A 25,472-nucleotide genomic window follows, 5' to 3' on the forward strand; every position below is an offset into this window, starting at 1 on the left:
GCCGCCGGGGACTATAACATAGTTGACTAATGGATAAGGTTTCATGAGGTTACTCGACTATTCAACTAACCAACATTTAACATCCCTAGATTAAATGCCTAGTTGTGCTTACAGCACCAATTTGAACCCCCATAAGAAAGGGCACATTTAATCTCTGGGATTGGGTGTGTGTGTGTTAAGTGCGTACACAACGCTGCTCTTTCCATTAATTCTTAACATGAATTAACTGCCCAATAACACATACCTAGTAGTATAAACAGAAATAGGGACACAAACAGATTAGTGTAACTGAGCTCAGAGTTCCTGGCTCCTGCTGACTGCCTGTGCCCCCTCCCTGAAAATCACGATCTGCTGAGTATGACATCATAATTGTTGCCATGGTAATCAACAGTGATGTCAAAACAAGAAGGTTGTAGCTGTAGATGGGAAATAAAGCAGCAGGCTTTGATGAACTGAATGTCTTGGGTGGCCATGAAGGGTTCTATTACCTCAGTGTGGACCTTTGTACCACGGACGATGAGACATACCGATTGCACAACTCTGCTCTCCTACATACAGTGCTCCAAGCTCATAACCAGAACACTGGTCCAGGTGGATGGCTGGTGAGTTTAGTGATAACAGAACACAGAGCCGACCTATTTTTGTCATCAATGCATGAACAAGGCTGTTTCAGTGGCTTCGTCTCTCTTTCACTCAGGCTGGCTGTGTCTAGACTGCATCCCTTTTCCGCAAAAGGGATGCAAATTAGACACATCGCAATTGCAAATGAAGCGGGGATTTAAATCCCCCCCGCTTCATTTGCATAAACATGGCTGCTGCTTTTTTCCGGCTCGGGGCTTTGCCGGAAAAAAGTGCCAGTCCAGACAGGGATCTTTTGGAAAATAAAGCCTTTTCCGAAAGATACCTTATTCCTTTTTTTAAGAGGAATAAGGGATCTTTCGGAAAAGGCTTTATTTTCCAAAAGATCCCCGTCTAGACTGCGCTTTATTCCGGCAAAGCCCCGAGCCGGAAAAAAGCGGCAGCCATGTTTATGCAAATGAAGCGGGGGAGATTTAAATCCCCGCTTCATTTGCAATTGCGATGTGTCTAATTTGCATCCCTTTTGCGGAAAAGGGATGCAGTCTAGACACAGCCGCTATGTCTAGATCTTCTGAAAAAACTTCTTCTGAAAGAACATCCACACTGCAAAAGTGCATCGAAAAAGCGATCTGCTTTTTCAAAGGAGAACGTCCACACTTAATAGATGCTCTCTCACATGTAAGCTGTGATTACTATAGACGGTATGGCCACCAGGGCACCTGTGCTTTTTCCTTTTTTCTTCTTCTTCCAAAAGGACTCCCTCTTTTCTGTCCACACACACCTTTTTGCGAAAGAGCTCTTTCACAAAAAGGCTTCTTCCTCATAGAATGAGGATTACCAATGCCGGAAAAAATCCTTTGTTCTTTTGATTTTCTTGCAGAAGAATGCAATTGCAGTGTGGACATTCCTCAAGTTTTGTTGGAAAAATGGCCATTTTTCCAACAAAACTCTGTAGTGTAGACATACCCTAACTGACTAAAACATGTGAGAGCAAGCAGATTATGAGGCCAGTGGGGCATTCATTATAAAATGACAGCTCTCTGGGAGGACTTGTTGTCCCTTTCATTTTCAAAAAGGTGCATTCTGATAGGCCCAGCAAATATACTCACTTCGTGCTTCAGCCAATTAGAAGCCATATAGTTTACAAATGCATCATTTGTGGCAAATGACATCATGGCATATTTTTGTCCTATGCCCAAGCGCACTGAGTCCTTAGATCAGAGGAACGGAATCCATGCCTGATATAGGTAGGAACAACCCCAAGGATTTCAATGAATTCTCTCTTGTTTATACCAGGAAAAGATGTAGCTCCAAATATCCCTTTGCACCCAGATACAAGTTGGAGGTGAAATGGATCATGTTCCTATTGGCGAAAATTAGCTACATTAATTATCAGATGTGCTCCATTTGCCAAATCTTGTTTTAAGTGGCTAGATTACTTTATTGGTTTCAATGTCTGGGTTATTCAGTCAGTGTCAATAGCTAGACTATTTATTGTAATTGATTTCTTTGGTAGCAATATTTATCTGGTTTCTGAGGCCTGATTATGCGGTGTGTTTTGAACTGACCCGTGACAGCGTCTCAGGAATCTTACAGCACAACTATGATTGCCATCTCCTTAGAAATAGGTTGGATCCCACACTTAACAATTGCTTTACCTGCTAATCCCTTCCAATCACTGTTACTTTCTCTGAACCTCTCCCCTTCCCTCTTGTCTGACCAAGAGCACCTGCCTCCCTTTTAAAATGAGCAGCGCTATACTTAGCCCTTCCAGGGCCATGAGGTCACTCCCATGGGCTCCTGCACGGACGGAGAGGCCTACGATTTTCCACTGCTGTTGCAGAGAGGTGCACTTTCTAAATCAGTGACACCAGATCTCAGCAAAGTGAACTAAACCAGGGGGCAGGCGCCCAGGAAATGTTCTTAATATAGTTACAGCAAATAGTTCTCATCTCGTGTTACCGAAGTCCCTCAGTCATATGACCCAGCACAGCGTAGTTACCCCTGTAAAGCAGCAAGCCTATCCGATGAGGTCAGTGCTGCAGTCTTGCTTCCTCGATGGAGCCGGAAAGCCTGGTGACTACCTGCTGTAGGCGTGGGAAGTCTCATGGCAGGGGGAAGGGCAAACTCTGGCCTCAAGATGTTTCTTCTGCTTCCAACTGAGCCAAGCACATTCTCACAGGTGAAGGGGTCGTTTTCCTCTTCCTTTCCCTTGGAGGCCAACAGGAGTTGCATGGACAGCTGCTTGTGTTCTGAACTGGATCATCCATGTCCCTTACATTAATAGAGTCTGAAGAGCCCTCTACAGGTGATAGGAGCAAAGGCTCCACACTGGTTCATTCTCCTCCTGGAGAATGATTAGGGGGCTGGAGCACATGACCTACAAGATTTGGGTAGGGATTTGGGTTTGTTTAGTCTGCAGAAGAGAAGAGTAAGGGGGGGTTGATAGCAGCCTTCAACTTCCTGAAGGGAAGTATCAGAGGGGTAGCCGTGTTAGTCTGAATCTGCAAAAGCGACGAGGAGTCCTGTGGCACCTTATAGACTAACTGAAGTGTAGGAGCATAAGCTTTCGTGGGCAAAGACCCACTTCGCATCTGACATAGCCATTCATAGGCTATGTCTAGACTACACCTCTCTGTCGACAGAGAGATGTAGATTAGGCACGTCGAAATTGCTAGTGAAGCAGGGATTTAAATATCCCATGCTTCATTAGCATTAACATGGCCACCGCTTTTTTTTCTAAATGGAGTATTTTTGAAAAAAAAATGGCAGTCTAGACGGGGATCTGTCGAAAAAGGGTTTATTTTTTGAGGAATACAGGATCTTTTGAAAAAGTGTTTATTTTTCGACAGATCCCCGTATAGATTGCCATTTTTTTTCGAAAAAGTTCCATTTTGAAAAAAGCGGTGGCCATATTTATGCTAATGAAGCGTGGAATATTTAAATCCCTGCTTCGTTAGCAATTTTGACGTGCCTAATCTACATCTCTCTGTCGACAGAGAGGTGTAGTCTAGACACAGCCATACTGCTGGGGCAGGAAGCACTGCTCTCATGCACAGGTGAGTGAGGAAGGGTAGCCTGCCTCTGAGAAGCCCCATCTTGCATTGAGAAGAGCAGACTTGGCTGATGGCCTGACAGGACACTTTGAGGTCTAGACACTGAGGGGTAATTATGGAATATTTGTCAGCCAAGAGAATTCTCCTGGACCGAAGGACTGCTCTTGAGACAAGGCACGGTTGTAGGAGCCCAGAGACATGAGTGCAAGTCCATCTCGCTCTGCCATGGGCTGCTGGTAGGATGTTGAGTAAGTCACAGAACCACTGCCCAAGCCTGTAAGGTGGCACAGGACTCCTCGTGTCTTTGCGGAAACAGACTGACACGGCTACCTCTCTGAAAGTGGCCCGCCTCCGTTTCTATACAATGAAGATCAGCATACCTCCTTCCTCCCACTCCTGTTGTGTCTATGTCGATGGGGGCAGAGATGGTCTCTGGGGGCTGTGTGTGTGCACGGCCTAGAACACTAGGGCCAGATTTCAGAAGGGGCCTCTGGGCCTGCATGTAATCAGGACAATACAAATAACAATGAGAATGAAGTTTGCTTTTCTGTCAACTTCCTCCTTCCCTCTCCCCCAGGGTTTCCAGCACTCTGTCTTTCCCTTCACTCTCCCTTCTCTCCCCTTTGTTTCTCACTTTTATGAAAGCGCTAACTTGTTAGTGGGGGCAGCCCCCCAGAGCCTGACTGACATAACATGCTCCCAAGGAGATCTGGGCTTAGCTGAGTGAGGTGAAAGTTCAGCTCTCGACATGTGTGAGCTTTGTAGCATAATGGAAAGTACCGCTTTTAATTAAAACGAGGTTTTCTGGGCCTCTCCCGCTGCCTGCTTTGCTGAAAGGTGACGTCACTGGAGATACCAGCAGCCCCCCGGCATACAGTGTAAACCCATCCCTGCAATCCTGGTTGCCATCAGTCCAAGCACTTTGTGTGAAAGAGGAATAGTCTATATTGCCGTTCAAAGTGTTGCTGCCAGTGCAGGAGGGATCGAAGTTTCCCACCCTGAGCACAGAGCTCCTTTGGCATGGCCCAGATCATGAGCCTTGACACATTTCAGCAAGGTAACCCGGAAAAATGACTATTTTAAATGAAACCAAATGCTGGCTCCACTGTCCAAATTGTCAGCAGTGTAACTGGGACTGGAACCAAGTAAGGACAGCTAGGTAGCCAGGAGCAGGGGCCTCTGATTTTATCTTGTTTATTTGGTGTATGGAAACACGCTCTTATGAATGTCCACTTCACTGTGCCTCCCTTGTTCCTTTCAGCAGCTTGCTACTCTCACGTATTGCATCTTGTCGTAATTACATCGTGTACTCTTCAGGGCAGGGACTGGCTTTTGCTTTGTGTTTCTCCAGTGGCTAACACAATGGGGCCCCAGTCCTAACTGAGGCTTCTAGGTATTCCAGTAACACAGCTAAGTCCTATAAAATAACAGAAGGAGGAGCCAATGGTCAGGACATCAGCCTAAGCCACACCTCAGGGGCTCACATCCCAAGACCCAAGCTCACCTCCCAGTTCTACTGCAGACTTCCAGTGCGATGCTAAGCAAGTCTCTTGGCGCCACCGTTTCCCATGTATAAAATCTCTTATATAGTGTTTCTCATCAGTAGCTCTCAAAGCCCTTTCCAAAGGTGAGCAGCAGTCTCCCCAAACTGAACAGATGGAGAAACTGAGGCACAGAGCAGTGACATGACTTGCCCAAGTTAGCCAGTGGACCGACCAGTGGCAGAGCCAGTGATAGGACCAGGTCTCCTGAGTTCTGGTCCAATGCTCTACTCCCTAGGCTCTGCTGCCTCCCCTAATTCTTCCCTTCCTCGCGGAGGTGTTCACGAGGATGTGAAAGGTGCTGAGTACCCACAGTAATGTGGGTGGCATAAGGATCTGCAATAGGTCGGCAAAGAACAGAGGCCTGGGCCCTTCATGATTCCATTGTTGGAAATGGAAGCAGTACTGCCCCCATTTCCTGACCATTATGCACCAACACAAGTTGAAATAAAAGCCAAGAACCAACTAGTCTGATTTGATGTTCATCTTCTCAAACCTCTTATTCAAAGGAAAGGATGGATTCACAGCAAGACAGCTTAGCGGGACACCCCGCAGTTCTTGTTTTGGTCTGTCTCACTTAAACTAGTCTGTGATGATACGACTCAGAGGAGTTGGGTTCAGAATCCTGAAACTGAGGCTTTGGAAAATGCAACAGAAATGGAGCTGGTGCCTTTGTATTCATTATGATTATTATGTAACTCTGATTTTTGCAGGGCCTCGTATCAGGACTGGAGCACCTCCCTCCTAGGAGCTGCGCAGACACAGTCCTTCTCCCCAAAGAGCTTGCAGTGTAAATGCTAGAAGACCTCCTGCTCTCTGGTAACCATTGATTGGAAGCCATTGCCTGATTTACTTTAGATTTGATGCAAATCTCAGGCTCTGATCCTGCAATTGGCTTGCTGGGAGTGGACCTGGGTCTCTGTGCGGAGGCCCCCAGCTTCAATGGGACACCACACAGACTTTAAGGTAAATGCACATGGTTTAGGTAAGGTTGCAGGGTCGTGACCTAGGCATGTACTCGACAGTTTAGCCGTAGGCTGGAAGGTGTTGCTCGAAAAAAAGGCACCTTTTTACTTAACGGCATGAAATTGAAAAATTAGCCGCCTCTCTCTGTTTAACGTTACAGCCCATTTGCCATTGTGTGGCTCAGTTTCACCCTGTTCCCCCACTGCACCGTCCTCTAAAACAATCTGCAAACAAAAGAGTGTCTCCTTCACAACTGGTGAATGCAATCTGCAGCCAAGGAACACATTTTCTGCTAAATCGCAAGTAAATCAGACAAGTGGTTCCTAGTCTGTGCTTGCTAGAGTCCAGGAGGCTTTCTAGCATTTACACTATAGCAAAAGAGAAAACAGCATTGGAAAGGAAGCGAGAGAGAAAGTGTAGCTTATTGGACACAGCTGGCTGAGAGCTAATGCCTGGGGCCACAGTCCGCTTGATAAGACTAATTGTACATGTTTTATACCATGTAATGTCACATGAGTCTTGCGGAGCTGCCCAGTTGATTTGGGTTCATGGCACAGGACCAGGATGCAGAACCTCGGAAGGAGGAGTAGGATTTCCCCCACACTTTGTCCCTGGTTCCCCTTTCTCCTCCTGATCACATGCACCTGCCAGACACCACAGGGTTGGAGTCAGCACTCCAGGCATTAGGAGGAGATGCAGAAGACTGGAGAGAGAATTCCTCCCCTCCTCTGGACATCTGCAGGAGAGAGACCCTCCAGCAAGCTTTAGGGAACTTGTTGTCCACTCCCCTCCAGATCACCCATGAGTATAATGGTCTTCAGGAGCCCGGACACCGCCCTACAGTCCTGTTCTGCTTGTGAGTCTAGTCCAGCTCGTCCAGAGGAGCTGAGGCACTGAGGTAGGATCGTGGAGGCAGGGCTGGTCCACATTTTGGCACCTGAGGTGGGGAGCTCAAATGACACCCCCTCTCTAGAGCAGAGAGAATACATATGCACCAGCAGCAGATACAATTTTTTACACTCTGGGTCCTAGTGGCGCCCTCCTCTCTCCCCCTCCCCCTCTCCCCGCAGTCTGGCACCTGAGGCGGCCACCTCAGTTCGCCTTATGGTAAAGCCAGCCCTGTGTGGAGGGCTGGTTAGGTTCGCTGGAGGATCATAAGATTCCTAAGACTTTGGAGATCTGACAGCTGCCAACATGCTGGCGGAGCCAGCAATGAACCTCCAGAGGGTCAGGTTGAGGATGAAGATCAGGAGGCTGCCAAGTAGCCCCCAAAAGTTCCTGAGTGCAGACCCTTGTGGGCTTCCTAAGGCTCTCAGGGAGAGAGGAGCTAACAAGCCTGCAGATCACACCTGTCCTAAGGAACCCACTGCTGCCCCTCATTAGGTCTGTTGGATCCCCCTGCAGAGACACATGTGGCTGGGAAAAGCATGACCCCATTGTTGTGCCCGTTCCTCTTTCAATCTTTTCCATGCAATAAAGGATCTCAGGAGTTAGACCCGTAGACTTTAGGGCCAGAAGGGACCAGCCTGAACATCTAGTCTCACCTCCTGCACATGGTGGATCACAAAGCCTCACCCACCTGCACCTGAGCAAAAGTCTATTCCCTTCCTGAAGTCAGGGGGAACAAGTGGGGAGGAATCCCTCTTCCTCCTGAGACTCTGACTCTGCTGCACCCTGTGTTCTCTTTCAAACCAAAAACCCAACCGCTACTAGGGAAACCTCCACACCAACAACTTAGTTAAGGTGCAGTGACATTGGGAGTGGGTAGCTACTAAAAAGCCTTTCAACAGTGGTGTAATAAACAGGGCTCACAATCACTCAAACAGCCAGTCACAGAGCAATAAGGTTAAATGGACAAGAATCCAGACAGTGGCAAGAATGGGAATTCAGTGATGTTAACCAAACTACTTTAACGGTGCCCTCAAAGCCGTGCCCTATGCACATCAGACACTCAGACTTTCTTTGCCAACCACAACAAACAATTTAATCTTATCAGTGACTACAAAAACTAGAATTCCTCGCCGTTAATTGTACAGTGTTTGTGCCAACTTTGCCCTTCCATGTGGTCATGTGGGAAAGCCAAGCTATTTCAAACATTCCTGATGAGCCTCAAAGCTGAATTCCTTGCTCTACACAAAGAGATGGATCCAGTGGTGCTGCTCAGGAGTTCACCAGCCAATCACTTAGGATTCATTAAACCCGGGCTTAGCCTCTCCCATAGCTTTTACACCAGTACAACTCTCTCAGCTGGCAGGGGGGGGGGGGCGTACTGTTACACTGTAGAACTTGTAGAGTGGATGCATTATCCTGGTATAAAGGTGCCTTCTCCTTCTTGTACAGGAATAGCATTATCAGTACAGAAGACCTTTGTACTGGTATAACTATGTCTGCACTGAGGGGATTGTATCACCCTAAGGGTATGTCTACACTACCACCCTAGTTCGAACTAGGGTGGTAATGTAGTCAACCGGAGTTGCAAATGAAGCCTGGGATTTGAATTTCCCGGGCTTCATTTGCATGTTGCCGGGCGCCGCCATTTTTAAATGTCTGCTAGTTCGGACTCCGTGCCCCGCGGCTACACGCGGCACGAACTAGGTAGTTCGGACTAGGCTTCCTATTCCGAACTACCTGTACTCCTCGTACTTCCTAGTCCGAACTACCTAGTCCGTGCCGTGTGTAGCCGCGGGGCACGGAGTCCGAACTAGCGGACATTTAAAAATGGTGGCGCCTGGCAACATGCAAATGAAGCCCGGGAAATTCAAATCCTGGGCTTCATTTGCAACTCCGGTTGACTACATTACCACCCTAGTTCAAACTAGGGTGGTAGTGTAGACATACCCTAACTATACCAGGTCTGGGTACCGATAAGGCAGAGCTAATTGTGATTTGTTTTTTTAGCACACACATAGCAAAATAAACAGTTTGTGCACCACCAAGGCATTGCAATTAGCATTGGCATCATGCAGGTACAACAGTTAAGCTATGTCTACACTGAACAGTTATTTCAGAATAAGCTCTTCTGGAATAGTTATTCCAAAATAGCTTATTTCAAAATAGCATGTCTACACTGCAGAGAAGCCTCAAAATTAGTCCAAGGCAGGCTTCCCTAATGTAAAATGCAGGACAATGTAGCACTTTAAAGACTAACAAGATGGTTTATTAGATGATGAGCTTTCGTGGGCCAGACCCACTTCCTCAGATCAAATAGTGGAAGAAAGTAGTCACAACCATATATACCAAAGGACTACTTTCTTGTGACTACTTTCTTCCACTATTTGATCTGAGGAAGTGGGTCTGGCCCACGAAAGCTCATCATCTAATAAACCATCTTGTTAGTCTTTAAAGTGCTACATTGTCCTGCATTTTGCTTCAGCTACCCCAGACTAACACGGCTACATCTCTATCACTATTCCCTAATGTAGACATGCTATCTCGATTTAGAGCCCCAGGAGTAATAACTTAGCATGGCCATGGTGAGGGGCTATATTAAAATAGCAGACGTGGAGCATCTACACAGCCTTTATTTCGAAACAGCTATTTCAGAATAGGTGTTATTCCTTGTAGAATGAGGTTTACAGAAGGTGGAATAAGCCGTCCATTATTTCAAAATTATTTCAAAATAACGGAACTGCTGTGCAGACGCTTGCATAGTTATTTCAGAATAATGGCCGTTACTCCAAAAGAACTTCGCTGTGTAGACACAGCCTTATAGACCCACCATGCTAGGCACTACTGCAGCACAGAAGGGAAAAGGGGACATGGGCATTTCTATGGGGGCAGAAGTCCGGGGACAATTCTATCAGCTTTCTGTACCCATTTGTAAGCCCTTCCAACAGCCATCTTTGTGCTTTCTCCCTATGCCCTTTAAGCCTGGGAGCCTGTCTCTGAACAGATGTGGAAGGCCAAGACCCACTCCTCCCTCTGGGCTCCACCATGCTACTAACAGGAAAAAACAGCCAAGGGCGGATGATAATGGTCAGCACAGACTTAATCTCTTGATAATCATTCAGACATAGCTGCACATATGAGCTACGTCTTTTTCTCTATTCTAGGATTTTTTTTCTTGTAGTGGCCATCACTAAGTAGCTAATCCTTGGTGCGTATAGGATCATTGCTCCCATCCCATTTGGCGTATCAGTGGACAGGAGCGGGGGGCTGGGGGAGTGGACGGTGTTTAGGCTAACCCTCTGCAGCCAGCTTGAATCCCGTCAGCATTGGTCACAGCAGCAGTGAAGAGAGCCCAGCACAGTCTTCAGAGGCAGCTTGCAAGACAAGTATCTGTCTCAGGGCCATGCTGGGCTCCTACCGCCCATTCTGAACCCACTCTGTCCTCTCTGCTCTAGCTGGATTCACTCAGGTAAGCTAGCTCATGCGCCTCTTTTGCTGTGTAGACATAACCACTGATTGGGAGCTCCCTGGTGCCCCTCTTGTATGTTTTATACACCACCCAGCACGACAAAGCCCACACCCTGACTGTGGGAGCTATTGGAATAGAACTGTTCATCAGAATAAGGTAGCCGTGTTCGTTACCATCAGCAACTCCCCCCAGGGCTGTGACATACGCTGCGGGAGGGAGCGATAGGTGTGTGACTCGACCCTCAGGCAGTGGAGCCCAGCAGCTCTGCAGTGGGCTGTGGAAGAGCGCCGCCCTCAGCAGGGGTTTGAGCGGCAACGCGCCAGCAAAGCACAAGTTTTATTTATTAGCCAGATTAGGCGGCATTAGTGGGTTGCTCTCCTGGTTTCTGCTCAGAAAGGTACAGTAATGACGGGAACATTTTTGGCATTGCTGGCATAACTTTCCAGCCCTCCTGCTGAGAAACAGGGACTCTTGCATACTTCAAAAAGGCTTAAAGGCTCCGGTTGTGCCACCACAGTAGTAGCGCTGGTCTAAGACAGGGGCGGGGGGAATTTGTATTAGAGGGATTAAATACCAGGGCTATGTGGAATTTTAAACTGAGGTTTTTCCAGCTGACCACAGGCCCGGAGCCCATGTGTGGTATGTTTGAGCCTTCAAAGTGCTCTTGATCCTCTGATCTTTTAGTGCATAATAATTTTTTTTTTATTTATTTTTTTTGGTTTGGCATACACTAGCAAAAGGGGAAACCCAAAGTAGGCAAGGTGTTGCTTCGTTGATGGCACTAAGACCTGAGTGACACTCTGGAAGGACCTCTCCCAGCTGCTTTGGTGGACCCATTGAATTTCTGCAGCATTCTTACATTCCTGGGTTGTCAAACTATGGGCTGTGGCCCAGTACCGGGCCGCAGGAAAAAACTACTGGGCCTCAGAGTGGTTGCCGGGGTGTTCTGTGCTCCCAGAGTGCCCATGTGGCTCCGGGTCCCCCAAGCCCTCTGCCGGCCTGGGCGGAGCCTGCAGCTGGATGTCCCAGCTCCTGGCAGAGTCCTAGCTTGGGGGAGGGGGGAGAAGGGGAGAGCTGGCCACCAGAAGCAGCACTAGACGGGGGAATCGAGGTGGGCTGGGGAGATTGGGGGGCTGGTGGAAGCAAGGCTGCCGGGGGTGCAAGGTTGGGGGCAGGGAGCTGGCTGGGGAAGATGTGGGGGGGGAGGAGAAGCAGCTGCCAGAAGGAGGGCTGGACGCGGGCAGCAGGGCTGGCCAAGGGAGATTGGGAGGAGAAGCGGGGGAGAACTGGATGCCCGGGAGGGGGTTGGGGGAAGTGGGGCTGGCCAGAGGTGCAACAGGGCGAGCAGTGGGGGGGAATGAATCGGCCTGTGGGGAGCGGGACTGACCCGGCCATATGTAGATCTTGGGAAGCTGCCCCCTTTTCTCCCCCCCCCCCCTCCGCAAAGCACAAAGCAAGAGTTAGTCCGGCCCAGGGATTCTATTGTCCCCACACACACACACACCCTTGAGTAGTTGCGAACTGGCTGGCTGGTTGACACACTCGTGTAGGCTGAGCACATTTACCAGCCAGCCAGTTCGAAACTACAAACTGATACATCTAGTAATAATAAAACTTACCTAATGAGAAAATACCAGACATGTGATATGTCTGGTATTTTCTCAGTTTGTTTTTTATGTGTTTATATTTTTGGGCTGCAAAAAACAGTACTGAAAAAAAAAGGGTGATCATATCAAAAGCTTTGCTAAAGCTGGCACTGGGGGTTTTGGGAGGACCAGAAACAACTTATTTGAATATTAATCATTTGATTAATGAATATGCAAATGAATGTTACCAGTCCTCCAAAAGTTCGTGAATGGATTTATTGATCCCCGTGTCAAAAAGTTTGGGAACCCCTGGAGTAATGGATAAGATGGCAGGCACTTGACCTACCTGGTTTGTGCACTGTAACGTATTGCCTCAGTCCATTGCAAACTCCCCCAGATGCACCACCATCATGCGGAGATCAGGCTGTTTCCTGGAGATGTGTCCAACATGAATCTTGCATACAAAACTGTTCCTTTTTTTTTCATATCATGCAAAATATAGACAGCAAAACTTAATGGCCTCCTTGAAGCTGTGTTGCCGTACTTAATGTCTCAGCCAAGCCATGCCAAATATTTTTCAAAATGTTATGAAAGGCTTTATACTGGGCCCTGACAACAAGGATCTTGGATAAAAATCAGCGTAACCAGTTTCCTGTGGTACTGCCTAGTCATCGTAGCAAAAGAACACATTTCTTGCTAGTGAGAACGCTGCAAGTCTTTTTGCACAGAGCTAAGCATGGCTTTAGAGCGTTGGCCTTGCCAGAAAGAGGCACATGGCTTGACTTGGCGGATGTCGCAAGATCATGGAACTTTCAATGGGCCAAGCCGTATCCCCAGAATGCCGCCTGATTGGCTGGGCAGCTTGGCATCTCTGGGGGTGGGAACGGGCAGCCACGCCAGCATGCAGCCTCCATGCCATAGTCAGTGCGTTTCCCCATCACAGGTGCTAGTGATGAGGGGTGCTGCACAGTCACAGTGGTACTGCTCTCTCTGCTCATCCCTGCCTCCCTAAACCCAGGTGCCTCTAGAGCACAGTGCTGTGATTGGCAGGGAGATTGGGCAGAACCACAGCAGAGCCACTCAAATTCAGTACCCTGAACCCTAAGTGACTGCAGAGGAAGAGGCGGGTTTTGGAGGTGAGTGATCTAAGCAGGAGCCAGTGTGCTCTGTTCCCTGGTGCCGCAAACCCCAGGTGAAATCATCCTGGCTAGTGATTCTGGTTGATCTTTCCAGCTGAAACAGGACCTAGTGACCTCTCAGCACTGGTGCTCTTCCTAGGCCTGATACATACAACGCGGTTGTATGCCATGACCACTAAAGATCTTGGGTCTGTTACTCGTGGGAAGAACTGCTATTCAACACCCTCACCCTGCTATCAGGGCTTCTGCATTTCAGCTCCTCCCCCAGCTGTGGTTTGCCAAAAACTAACAGTGTAAAATACCCAGCCAATGTTCCAGCAGATCTGTCTCTAGCCTAGGAGGCCTCCTTCGTGGGAAGCTGCCACAGAAGATCATGGGCGGTGGTTATAGAAGCAGGGGAAGGCAATGCCTTCCCAAACTGCCAGGTACGGCCCCGCCCCACTCCACTCTCTGCTTCAGCATGGTTCTGGGCACTGAGGCTGGGGATGCTGAGGTAGTGCACCCTCCCCCTGCTCTGGGGCCGGGGAGGCTCCCATTGGGGGCTGGAGCTTGCCCCTGAGAAGGGGGGAGGGCTTGGGGGGTGGAGTCTTGGGAGGAAAGGGTGGGGCTGGGAGCTTTCCTCCCCCAGCCCTATGTTCACCCACCACCCATTCAGAAGAAGCAGAAACTAGAGGCTTTAAGAGCAGCTACGTGCTCGTCCTACAACAGGCGATGAGTATTAACAAGAGTCGTGCTGGATGTGATACAAACATCAGGCTTCCGGCCCCCAGGAACTCATTATCTAGTGCAGAGCCAGGCATGAGGGATGGAGCAGGCTGTGCTGGTGAGGAAAGCAGCGCTGAAAGGCCATGCAGAAGGAGTGAACAGTGAAGAGGGATTGGAAAGAAGTGCTGGAAAATGGGGAGAGCCTGCCAAGCATGGAAGAGTGGCGTGGAGCCAGAGAGGGAGGAGAAAGGGGAGAAATGGCAGTGCTGGGCTTGGCATAGCTGGTGGGGTTTGGAAACTCAGCACTGGTGGGCTGGTGAGTGCTCCGAAGAGGGGCAGTGCCAGTTCTGGCTGCTGCCCCAGCCCTTGCATGTCCCTCGGGCAGCACAAAGGGCTGGCACCGGTGGCAGGAGAATTCCCGTACAAATGGGGCAGGACAAGGCTGCCAGCAAAGGGACTCTGCTGCCTCTGCATCAGGGCCACTAGAGTAAGATGGGGTGAGGGTAGGTGGTGATTCTGGGCTGCACCGCGGCACTTAGGTGGCTGTAAGGAAGTGGGGCTGCTCTGCCCTACACACAGGAGCTGTTCTGGTCCCACAGTCCAGGCACTACAGAAGTGGCATAGAGCCACTGTTGCTCCTCCTCCCCCTGGGCTGCAACTCTCAGCAGAGGCAGCACAAAATCCAGCCTACATAGCTCCAGTACAAGAGACTGTTGCATGCAGAGCTGAGACAGGACTGCTGCTGGCTGACAGCTAAAGCTGCTCCTCCCTTACGTCAGCCCAGCAGCTTCAGAACGGACAGGTCCCTGGTTCCCCATGCTGCTGGCAAGTAGAAAAATCACCATTTAATGGGGTGCTTAGTTGGATGATTTCTGGAATTTGGTACCGACCACATTCCATGCAGCAGGTTTTCTTCTCCGGCCCAGGATGCACTTACCCATTGGGTGCTTTCCCCGTTGGTGTCAGAGTCTAAGTTCCCCATGCCATTGACTCTCTGAGCCTTCTGAAACCTTTCTGGGTTGACATTTCTCACGCGTGGTCTCAGCCAAGAGACAGGCCCTGGGAATCAGTCTGCGCAGCCATTTATAAAGATAGCTGGTCAATAAAGGGACAGTTTGGGGTCAGATGCACTGGAGCCCTCTTTACAGAGAAGCATCACCCTAAGCAGAGAGTCAATAATCAACAATCTGCACAATGTGAGGGGCAGAAACCATGTCACGTCCTCACTTTACTCATGCCCCCTAACTAGTCATCTTCTCTGTGTTCTCCTTTCACTGCTGCACCCTCTCCCCGGCAGCTCTCAGTGCCTGGAACTCCATCCCTCACCCATCTGACGAAGTGAGTCTTTGCCCACAAAAGCTTATGCTCCAATAAATCTGTTAGTCTATAATGTGCCACAGGACTCCTCGTTGTTTCTCCCTCACCCAGGCCACCAGTCCTTCCATGAGGCCTAGCAGTTTGGCCCCCTTCCAAGACACGTTAGCAAAATAGACTGTTATTAATGAAAAGCAAAACCAAAGAAAAAGGCTGGGTTTGGCCAGCCCACTCGCCACATGGCTTTTCATTACGTTTCTTTCATTTGTAGCTGCGCTATAAATGTCCACTGTGTGATAATGCAGCCCCCTCCCATCTCTGTCCTCTGACACGCAATAAACTTTACTCCTGAAGCCCACTGAAGTCAAAGGGTCTCTGGCCACTCCAATGTGCTCCAGAGATGGGTTCCTCAACTGTAACAGCTATGAGTCTGCTGCTAACCCCAGCAGGTATCCCCGAGCCCAGGGAAACCAGCGATTTCTGTGTATTTCTATGCAGACCTGCCACTCTCCCTTCGTTAGGGAACCTCTGTGTCTAACATGTTCCTCTTCTTTTAAAATCGTCCCTCCTACCAATGCCAGGAGATCCCCTCAAACAGTGCCTCTCTCCTACGCAACTGAGCCCCTGGCAATGTGACCCCGAGCGATGCCCCATCACTGCACAGCCCTTCTGGTAGTTCAAGGTGAACCGAGGGGGATATCTGAGTTCCTACCTATCTCATATCACTCCTGAACCTCTTGGCAAGCGCCAGGCTGGAGAGCGCCCTGTGAGATGAGCACTTTGCATCTCATTTCCATGGGGTTGGGTTTTCTCCCTCTGGAGACCCCAGGCGAGCAGACGTATCACACTGAGCACTGGCAGCCTATGTCTGCAGGGGAGGGCACCCAGCGTCAACAAAATGTAGAGGAGCATGTGACCCCCACCTGCCTCGCCCCCCCCCCACATCACCTGTGACTGGTGAGTGTTTGAGTGGGGGTCAGAAGAAATAAGCAGCAGCATGACTCTAGAAAGTCAGGAGACAGCATGGGGACAAGAGAACACAGGGTAGGCCCAATCCTGAGGCCAGCCAGAGAAGGGGGGCAGAGGTTAGATTCCAAGCAGGTTAAGGGCAGAATGATCCCGCCTGTGCCCTCCTTTTTGACACTGACTACCACTTGCAGAGCCAGGCCTGGCGGGGTGGGGGGAGCAGAGGCACACACTGGTTTTCCAAAGGTCACTCTATTCTTAACTGCGAAGCAAAAGGAGTCATAACCCACCAATCTGATGGGGGTGGGGAGGCTCTGTCCTGCTCAGCCTTTGGAGGGTGCCCAGCTCGACTAAGGATAAATGTCTCCGGTGTCACTTTGGGGCAGCTTGCTGGTTTGTGTGCTGTTTATAGAAGCCCTCGTGGCCTTGCAAGACATTAGCGGAAGAGATGAGGCGAGGGGGGCGGTGAGGCGTGCTTTGATGAAGTCAATAGTAATTTAATATGCCACTGACATTTTTAGTCTGGCAATGACATGGACATTTAAATCATAACCTGACTCCCCCTCCACCACCACCACCACACACACACAAAATAAAAAACAGCCCCTGTGTTGGCCTGCCAAGAACTCGGAGCATGTTATGTGCTTCCCAGACAGCAACTGAGGCTCTGTCAGCTGAGACTTTCCTTGACATAGCAGATGCTCTGTCACTATCTTTTAATTTTTGGAGGGGTGCTAAGGACCAGGTGTCAAAGAGGAACGCGAGGGTTGCTTAGGAGGAGGTCATGTGCTCTCGGGTTGCCATGCAACTGGCGACAGACGGCACAGAGTGCCAGTGGGTACGTGCGGTTCTCCCCATGCTGTGGCAGCCCCCTCAGTCCAGCGTTCCTGAGCCCCAGCACTGTCCACGTGCTCAGAGGTAGGGCTGCAAGCGCCGTCATTTGGCAGAGAGAGGGAGGCGGACATTCAGAATGAGAGTGGAAGAGTAGGACAAAGAGAGACAAGAGTGTCTTTTCCATCTCAATTCATGGCACTATCGAGATCTGATCTCATAGATACATAGGGCTGGAAAGGATTTCAGTGTCCCACCTTTCTTCATTCAAATACTGCTTCCTAAAGAAATCTATGCCTGGAAACAGACCTAAAATGTATGCCTAAAACTCCATTGACTGTGACCTGCCTGCTGTCCTCAAGGTTAGGTCCCTCCCCCTCATTCCCTCAAAGAGGATTGAAAATGAGTAAGTGTGACCTCACCTCCACTGGGGGGATGGTTTTTCTCTATTGGCTCACTTGATCCCTTTGAGAAATGTACAAACCTTCCTGCAGAGAACCCTCCGCCCCAGGGGAATCAGCCAAACCCCCTGATCAACTCTCACCTTTCCTGCAAATGTAAGTTCTCCAGACCTAACCACAGAATCATAGAACACTAGAACTCGAAGGGATCTCGAGAGATCATCAAGTCCAGTCCCCTGCCCTCACAGCTGGACCCAGCATCATCTAGACCATCCCTGATAGATGTCTATCTAACTGCTCTTAAATATCTCCAGAGATGGAGATTCCACAACCCCCCAGGCAACTTATTCCAGTGTTTAACCACCCTGACAACATCCGCCTTGGTGCTCTCCTCTGCCATCTCCAGGACAGCAACCTCTCTCTTTGTGGGAAAAGCCCAGCTCTGAACACTGCAGCCAAGGCAGAGGCTCATCCCAGGGGCCTCATCCAGCCTCTGCTTTCTCCTCTGTTGTTTCTGGTCCCACCCTCTGCCCAGAGACCTGGCTCCAAAGCCCACTGAAGTTTTTATGAAAACTCTCATTGATTTAGGAAGCTTTGGCTCAGGTCTATAAGGGTTAGCATCTCATTTGTCTTTCATTTTGCAGCTCTGGGATGGTGGGTGTTCCACAATAATCCAAAAGCTTTTGCCTGTGTGCATGTAACCAAGCCCCTTGTGTTCAATATCCTTATCCAACTCATTCCTCTGGCCCGAGACTAGTACTAGCACATCACTGCTGCTGGGCCAGACCCCAAGACGCTGATGTCACTGTGGAATGGCAAACAACACGTGACCTTTTAGGTGGTGTATTTTGGCTTGGTAGCAAAGAGTCTTAAAACGGGGGTTGATCCCCATTGCTGCTGCTGCAGAGCAACCGGCGAGTCAGCAGCAAACAGGTGACACTAATGAAATTCAGCCCAGCACAGAGGACCAGTGACAGAGCATATGCACTACTGAGGGGCAAAAATGGGCCTACAGGCAATATGCAGGGCTGAATCTCACCCTTCAACAATAGGGCTCCCTGTCCGAAAGGCACAAATGAGAGGAGCAGAGATCTAGAGATCCCATTGAAATATTGGGATCAGCCACAAAATGCCTCCAGGTCTCCTGCCCTGGCAACAGCAACATAGCCGCTTAGGTGCTGGCAAACACAAGGCAGCTGAAGCAAAAGCATTTCAGGTGAGTTTCTGCTCTGCCAGGAGTCTGGAAAGGGACCTCCTGCCTAACTGGCGTGCTGCCGCCGCGCATCAAGACCACTTCCAATCATTTACATTGCAAAAATAAGTGTCTGTGGCCCTGTGAGAGCTGGGTTCTGTTCCTCCTCTTACGTCACCAAAAGTACGTCTACACAGAAGCACTATTTCGGGATAACATCCATTATCCTGAAATAGCACTCTGCTTGTCTTAACAGCCTGCCAATTATTTTGAAATACATTTGAAATAACAGGCTAGTTATTCCGGCTTCCTGTAAGCCTTGTTGCGTGAGGATTAAGGAAGACACTGGAATAGCGATTTCTTTCGAAATAAGTGCTGGGTAGACAGTGCCAAATTTCAAACGAAGCTATTTCGAAATAAGCTACATAATTTGCATGGCTCAAAGTGCGTATTTTATTTTGAGCTACGCGCTACTGTTAGAACAGTGTTTCTTAAACTTTTTAAGACCGAGGAACACCAACGATTTTTTTGTTGAGCAAAAAAAAAAAAGGTCAGAGAAGTTATTGAGCAAAAAAAAAGGGGGAGGGTCAGTTGTCCCTTTAAGGACAGCCATTTTGAATTCTATTGCTCCTTCCAACTGCCTCGCAGCACACTGGTGTGCAACGGAACACAGTTTGAGAAACACTGATGTAGACATACCCCCAAAAGAATTGTTACTAAGCTCAAGCTTTCCCGACCTCAGTACCTAAAAACAGAAAAGTGCTGCATCTCCCTCAGTTTCCATTGGAATTAATGGAGCTGTGTGTGCGCAGTACCTGTCAAATATTAGGCCACACTTCAGGTGCTTAAATATGGGGTTAGGAGCCAAATAGGCAGCAAGGTTGGAGTTTCGGCTAAGCTGTAACCCAGTACTCCAGTTTGTGCCCACCAAAGGTAATGGAGTTGTAGTGTTGTCACCCAGGGCACAATCAGGGGTGTCGCTGAAAGCACATTCTGAAAAGAACAGAGAGCTATGCTATCTGCTCTGTCATCAGCCCTCCCTTGAAAACTGGTCTGTAAGCAGATCTCGACACGCTTACTTCGTTAACATGCAAATGGAGCGCTGTCACTCTCCATCCCTTCACTTTCTTTACGGCATAAGTTCCCACCATTATTTCTGAGTCATCTAATGCTTTCTTTGGCCCTCACTCCAAGGAGATTTCTTTCTTGAAGGACCAATAGCCTCACTTGCATCCCAGTGAGCTCAGTGAAGTATTTAAACAAGTGTTTAACTACCTTGCAACATCAGGACCTAGCAGTACAGTCAGATGCTGGAACTTCACTACTACAAAGAGTTCAGTCTCTCCAGACACAGTGGGTTTAAAGATTTAATTGTGTGCTTTTCTCACAGCCACCACCTAGGAATCAAGAAGTCTTTTCTCTTTCATTGATCTTTTTTATCCTTTGCTCTGGCTTGGCATTTAGACACAATGGGCCTCTATATTGTGCTCAGTTTTCTAATATACATGCTTTTACATTCAGATAATGGCAGCTAACCAGACAGCAGTATAGACTGCTAGTTAGAGAACCAAAGAAAGAACATCAGAACACAGAGCTGGGTTTGTGGCAACACATACTAATGGCAGGGAGAATTGATCTTTGAATTACTGTTATTTATTTGTATTATGATAATGCTTAGCCTCCCCAGTTGGGATTAGCACTGCACAGAGAAGCAGGCAGATGGGGCCCCTTCCCCCAAAGGATTCACAATTTAATTTAAAATAATATGCCACAAGTGAGTAAGAAACTTTCAGGGTGGGGGCAGGAGGGGAATAGTGATACATATACCTGAGCCCAGATCTTCAGTATTACTTAGTCACCTCACCCCCAGAAAGCTATCTACCTTTGAGGCTCGAGGCCCTACTTAGTCTAACAACGTGCACATCCTGATGGGTTTGAATTGCTTAACAGCTGTCTTATGTTTAAGAGAGAATGCTGAATGAGTGGAAGGAAAACATCAATGAGATGTGTCTAGAACACTCGGCTTGAAAGCAGGAAGAAGCAGAAGCATGAAAAAGCAAAAGCAGAAGTTAAGCTGACTGGCCAGGAAACTTAAAACCAATCATTTTAACTTCTGTACCAGGGGAGATAATGGAGCAAGTAATTAGGGAATTTATCTGCAAACATCTGGAAGATAATAAGGTGATAGGTAACAACCAGTATGGATTTGGAAAGAACAGATTATGTCAAACCAATCTGATAGCTTTCTTTGATAGGATATCAAGTTTTGTGGATAAGTGAAAAGTGGTGGATGTGGTATAGCTAGACTTCAGTAAAACTCGCATGACCTTCTGTCACATTACCGAATTGGAGGGAAGCAGCCAGATCGCTGCTGCACCCCTAGGTGGGGGTGTTGGCCCCAGAAATTGGTATAAAAGGGAGCCATGTGGGGTATTGAATGGGAGCTTATTGTTTGCTGATCTTATGTACGCTATTTATGTGAGTGTATAATGTCTGTGTGTGTAGGTAGGAATCTGTAGTCTGTGTGGAAGCTGAATATTTCTCTGAATGTGGTTAAGCATTGCTATGGACAGGCTGATTAGCCAGGCACTGTGGGACAATGGCACTTGATGGGCCAAGGACACACCCAAAGAAAGGGGGCTGTCACCTGAGAGCAGCCAGCAGGAAACACAGAGATTGGCCTCTGACCAGGTGACCTGCTGCATACAAGAAGAGGCCAGGAAGGAGGTATAAAGAGGCCATGTGGTCGATGCCATTTTGTTCTCAGCTCAGCACTTCATCCCAGAGGCAGCATTGTAGGGATCGAAGAGCCCGAAAGACCTGTGAACCCATCCTGATGCTAGGATGTGCAACAAGGACTTTTAAACCAGCAGCTGTAACATCTCTGCTAGAGCCTGCATCGAGGACTGGGAGATTCGGTGCATGTAACGTACTATTCTTTAACAACCTTACTCTCATGCTTTTCTATCTTGTGATAATAAACCTTTAGATATAGATTCTAAAGGATTGGCCCAGCGTGATTTGTGGGTAAGATCCAGAGGGTAAATTGACCAGGGATCTGTGGCTGGTTTCTTGGAACTGGACAGAACTTGTTCGGGGTAGGTGGGATTGGGTGCTAGGACCCCCCACCTGTGTAGGAGGCCCGGGGCCATCTGGGGCACGGATATTGCTGGGGTGTCGGAGGGGTTTTGCTCATGAGGCTTCAGGCAGGCAGCTGAAGCGCTCGGAGACTGGTTTGTGGCCTGTTTGGAGGTCACCAGTCTGGGGGCTGTAAGGAGCCCCGGATTTGAGCAATTCGCCCTGAGCGGACGCCCTCAGCTGTGCCCAGACATGGCCCGGTCCGTCACACCTTCTTATCAATAGGCTAGGGAAATACAACCTAGATGCAGCTACCATAAGGTGGGTGCATAGCTGGCTGGATAACCATTCTCAGAGAGTAGTTATTAATGGTTCACAGTCATGCTGGAAGGGCATAAGAAGTGAGGCTCCGCAGGGGTCTGTTCTGGGACCAGTTTTGTTCAATATCTTCATCAATGATTTAGATGATGGCATAGAGAGTACAATTATTAAGTTTGCAGATGATTCCCAAGGAGGGAGGGGTTGCAAGTGCTTTGGAGAATAGGGTCAAAATTCAAAATGATCTGGACAAACTAGATAAATGATTGGAGGTAAATAGGATAAAGTTTAATAAGGACAAATGCAAAGTACTCCATTTAGGAAGGAACAATCCGTTTCGCACATTCAGAATGGGAAGTGACTATCTAGGAAGGAGTACTACAGAAAGGGATCTAGGGATCATAGTGGACCATAAGCTAAATATGACCCTGTTGCAAAAAAAAATGCAGTGTGACATTGTTGAAAAAAAAGCAAATATGATTCTGGGATGCATTAACTGGAGTGTTGTGAGCAAGACACGAAACGTCATTCTTAAGAACATAAGAATAGCGATAGTGGGTCAGACCAATGATCCATCTAGCCAAGTATCCTGTCTACCGACAGTGGCCAATGCCAGATGCCCCAAAGGGAGGGAACACCACAGGGAATCCTCACGTGATCCCTCCCCTGTCACCCACCTCCAGAGAAACAGAGGCTAGGGACACCATTCCTACATATCCTGGCTAATAGCCATTGATGGGCCTAACCTCCATGAATCTATCTAGCTTTTTTTTTTAACCCTGTTAAAGTCCTAGTCTTCACCACATCCTCTGGCAAGGAGTTCCACAGATTGACTATGCGCTGAGTGAAGAAAAGCTTCCTTTTGTTTATTTTAAATCTGCTGCCTATTAATTTCATTTGGTGATCCCTAGTTCTTATATTGTGGGAATAAGGAAATAACTTTTCCTTATTCATTTTTTCCATACTAGTCATGATTTTATAGACCTCTATCATATCTCCCTTTAGTCTCCTCTTTTCTAAACTGAAAAGTCAAAGACTTTTTAATCTCTCTTCATATGGGACCCATTCCAAACCCCTAATCATTCTTGTTTCCCTTTTCTGAACCTTTTCCAATGCTAATATATCTTTTTTGAGATGAGGCAACCACATATGTACGCAGTATTCATGGTGTGGGCGTACTATGTTTTTTTATAGAGGCAATAAGATATTCTCTGTCTTATTCTCTATCCCTTTTTAAATAACTGCTAACATTCTGTTTGCTTTTTTGACTGCCGCTGCACATTGAGTGGATGTTTCCAGAGAACTATCCACAATGACTCCAAGACCCCTAGTTGTAGATAAATTAGTCTCCATAACATTGTGTGTATAATTGGGATTATTTTTTCCAATGTGCATTACTTTACATTTATCAACATTAAATTTCATTTGCCATTTTGTTGCCCAATCACTTAGTTTTGTGAGATCTTTTTGATTCTCTTCACAGTCTGCTTTGCTCTTAACTATCTTGAGCAGTTTGGTATCATCTGCAAATTTTGCCACCTCACTGTTTACCCCTTTCTCCAAGTCATTTATAAATAAGTTGCAGAGGATTGGTCCCAGGACAGACCCTTGGGGGACCCCACTAGTTACCCCTCTCCATTCTGAAAATTTACCATTTATTCCTACCCTCTGTTTCCTGTCTTTTAACCAGTTATCACTCCATAAAAGGACCTTCCTTCTTATCTCATGATAATTCACTTTACTTAAGAGCCTTTGGTGAGGGACCTTGTGAAACGCTTCCTGGAAACCTAAGCACACTATCCACTGCATCCCCCTTGTCCACATGTTTGTTGACCCTGTCAAAGAACTCTAGTAGATTAGTAAGACATGATTTCTCTTCACAGAAACCATGTTGACTTTCCCCCAACAAATTATGTTCAACTATGTGTCTGACAATTTTATTCTTTACTATAGTTTCAAATAATTTGCCCAGTACTGACGTGAGACTTACCAGTCTGTAATTGCCAGGATCACCTCTAGAGTCCTTTTTAAATCTTGGCATCACACTAACTATCTTCTAGTCATTAGGTACAGAAGCTGATTGAAAGGATAGGTTACAAACCACAGTTAATAGTTCTGCAATTTCACATTTGAGTCCTTTCAGAACTCTTGGGTGAATGCCATCTGGTCCCAGTGACTTGTTACTGTTAAGTTTATCAATTTATTCCAAAAACCTCCTCTAATGACATCTCAATCTGGAACAATTCCTCAGCTTTGTCACCTAAAAAGAATGGCTCCCATTTGGGAATCTCCCCAATATCTTCAGCTGTGAAGAATGAATTGAAGAATTCATTTAGCTTCTCCACAATTACTTTATCATCTTCGAGTGCTCCTTTACCGTCTTGATTGTCCAATGGTCCTACTGTTTGTTTAGCAGGCTTCCTGCTTCTGATGTACTTAAAAACATTTTGCTATTACTTTTTGAGGTTTTGGCTAGCTGTTCTTCAAACTCCTTTTTGGCTTTTCTTATTATATTTTTACACTTAATTTGACAAAGTTTATACTCCTTTCTATTTTCCTCAGTAGGATTTGACTTCCACTTTTTAAAAGATGTTTTTTTATCGGTTACTGCTTCTTTTACTTGGTTGTTAAGCCACGGTGGTACTTTTTTGGTTCTCTTGCTGTGTTTTTTAATTTGGGGTATACACTTAAGTTGGGCCTCTATTATTGTGTCTTTGAAACGTTTCCATGCAGAGATTTTACTTTTGTCACTGTACCTTTTAATTTCTGTTTAACTAACCTCCTCATTTTTGCGTAGTTCCCCTTTCTGAAATTAAATGCCACAGTGTTGTATTGCTGAGGTGTTTTTCCCACCACAGGAAATAGCTTTTCCCCTTGTGAGTTCCAGAACCAGCTGCTCCAAGAAGCAGTAATTTAAGGTCAAGAAATGTTATCTCTGCATCCCGTCCTGAGGTGACGTGTACCCCGTCAAGATGGGGATTGTTGAAATCCCCCACTATTATTGAGTTTTTTTATTTTGATAGCCTCTCTAATCTCCCTTAGCATTTCATAGTCATTATCACTGTCCCGATCAGGTGGTCAGTAATATATCCCTACTGCTGTATTCTTATTATTGGAGCATGGAATTACTATTCATAGAGATTCAATGGAACATTTTGACTCATATAAGATTTTAGTTCATTTGATTCTACATTTCCTTAATGTATAGTGCCACTCCCCAACCAGCATGACCTGTTCTGATCTTCCAATATATTTTGTATCCTGGTATGATGGTATCCCATTGATTGTCCTCATTCCACCAAGTTTCTGTGATGCCTATTGCATCAATATCCTCCTTTAAAATCAGGCACTCTAGTTCACCCATCTTATTTAGATTTCTAGCGTTTGTGTATAAGCACTTTAAAAAGTGGTCACTGTTTATCTGTCTGCCATTTCCTGCTATG

General features: G+C 47.4%; 1 long non-coding RNA gene across 1 annotated transcript; it reads left to right on the plus strand.

Annotated features, from left to right (window-relative positions):
• Positions 1 to 462: 462 nt before the first annotated feature.
• Positions 463 to 6,072, plus strand: LOC142827659 (uncharacterized). Its single transcript, XR_012902368.2, has 2 exons — positions 463 to 602; positions 5,890 to 6,072. It is a non-coding gene; the product is annotated as an uncharacterized LOC142827659 (long non-coding RNA).
• Positions 6,073 to 25,472: the final 19,400 nt, after the last annotated feature.

This window comes from Pelodiscus sinensis, chromosome 3 (assembly GCF_052426305.1).
Source record: "Pelodiscus sinensis isolate ZL-2025 chromosome 3, ASM5242630v1, whole genome shotgun sequence".
NCBI lineage: Eukaryota > Metazoa > Chordata > Testudines > Trionychidae > Pelodiscus > Pelodiscus sinensis.